The sequence below is a fragment of the Lygodium microphyllum genome, chromosome 26 (assembly GCF_053477565.2).
Source record: "Lygodium microphyllum isolate KBCC chromosome 26, Lygodium_microphyllum_v1.1.10, whole genome shotgun sequence".
NCBI classification, from domain to species: domain Eukaryota; kingdom Viridiplantae; phylum Streptophyta; class Polypodiopsida; order Schizaeales; family Lygodiaceae; genus Lygodium; species Lygodium microphyllum.
Window position 1 is genome coordinate 51805961 of NC_141160.1, and position 2420 is coordinate 51808380.

Below are 2420 nucleotides of genomic sequence, written 5' to 3' on the forward strand. Positions count from 1 at the left end.
ATGATTAGATTTTGGCAGTTCCTATCTTTGTGCTAGTCAGGTTAGTTGATGCCTAGTTCATTTTTTCTCAGTGTTGGCTACTTGATTTAGGGGCTTCTTTTCATGTTATCCCACGCAAGGGTTGGTTTCATTTCTATCACACCATGATAGGTTCTGTGAGACTAGGAAATGACTTAGCATTGGATATTACTAGCATTGGTGATGTTAGACTACAATTTTCTTCGGGCAACACTTTTGTTTTGCATGATATATGCCATGTTTCGACTATGACCAAAAGTATACTCTTTGCTAGACAATTGGATGATGCTGGGTATCATGTATCTTTTGGTGATTTTGCATGGAAGTTTACCCATGGGAATTTTATCTTTGCTTAAGATGCCAAGGATGGCAACCTCTATCCCTTATATTTGGATCTATTGACCATATTTTGGGTGGTTGTGGTTGTCATACCCCATGTATCTTTATGGAATCATTGCCTTGGACACATGTTCTTAAAATAATGAAAATGCTTTCTCATTTATAGTATCTTTTGTCCCTTGACTACAAATATTTTGATTCATATGATCATTGTCTTTATTATAAGTAGACATGTAGTTCTCATAAGAAGTTTGGTATTATATGAATGGATGAACCTTTCACTATTGTTTATCTTCACGTATGTGGTCCCAAGCCCTATCAATCACTAGGCAGCATGAAGTACTTTGTGACTTTCATCAATGATTATTCACATAAGGTCTAGGCATATCCCATAAAGCAGAAATCGGATATATTGGCTACTTATTGCTCAGCTTGTTGAGAATCAATCTAGATATAGGCTAAAATGCCTAGGGCTAGATAATTGAGGTGAATATATTTGTAAAGTATTTGAGAAGTTTTGCAATGAGTAGGATATTAAGCATCATTTGACCTCACCTTATATCTCCCCCCAAAATAGTGTTGCAAAGTGCATAAATATGACAATTCAAGAGAGAGTCTATAGTATGCTTAGCCAAACATGCGTATCACAACATTATTGGATTGAGGAAATTACTATTACCGTGCATGTGATAAATAGATCCCCATGCATTGCTATTGATTGTCAAGTTGTAGAGAACATATGGTCTAGAAAACCCCTATCATATACTCATTTGCATATATTTGGATGTGAGGCTTTTTTCCATGTTTCCAATGACAAATGCAATAAGATGGATCCTAAATCAGTAAAATGCATCTTTTTTTATTATGGGGATGCAGTTGAGATGGGCTATTGTCTACGGGATCTACAAGCTAGGAAGGTCATCCATAGCCATGATGTTATTTTTCATGAGGAGAAGATGCATAAGTAACTTGAGTAGGTATTTGAGGTATGCAGAGTGATATTTCAAGAGAAGGCATCTGTTACCTTATAGTCACGTAGATAGTTTATAGCCAATATTCTAATGGTCCATGATCATGATGGTGGATAGGATGTATATGCCCCACAACGTGCAATCTACTACTAGAGATAGATATTAGCCTGATGGGTTTGCACCCTCCATGGACTATGTTATGGTAACAAATATTGATGAGCTTCTTACCTATAATGAGCCCATACGCAAAGGTGATAGTCACTCTTGGGAGATGGCCATGCAATCAAAGTATAAGTCATTATAGAAAAATCATATGTGAGATTTGGTTCCTTTGCCTAGTGGAAAGCGTGCTTTGCCATGCAAGTGTGTGTATGAGTTGAGTATCCTTGGACACCCCAAGCTAGCATATAAGGCTAGATTGATTGCAAAGGGTTTTAAGCAGGAGTATGGTGTTAACTTTGATAAGGTCTTCATTTTTATAGTTAAGATGGCTATCCTATGCTTAGTACTAGCTCCAATTGCATAGTTAGATTTGGACCTTTATTGGAGGAATGTAAAGACGACATTCTTACATGGGGACCTTCATGATGAGATTTATATGAGATAGTCTAAGGGCTTTGAGGAAGAAGTTAGGAAACACCTAGTGTGCAAATTGAGAAAGAGCCTTTATAGACTTAAGCAGGCACCTAGGGAATGGTAATACAAGTTTGATACTTTTATGCTTTCATAGGGATATACACTTAGTGATATGGATCCATGTCTCTATTGAGATGTTGAGCCCTATATGAGTTGGCATCCACTACATGCCTTGGTGATGGTGTAAGATATTATTCACTAGCATATTAGGTAGCCAACATGAGAAAATACCAATGATTCTACACTTGGACTACACCCACCTAGTCCATGGTTATGGCATATTTATTGTGCCTCTTCTTTTCTTAACAGGCTCACACTCAGTGATTGCGTGTATGTACATTGTGGTACTTTTATATTAGTCTTTTATCATGTTATAGACTTATTTTTTTTAGTAAAAGAAGAAGAAAGAATAAGAAGAAGAAGACTTCAGTCCTATCTTTATGTGTGCTCAAATCT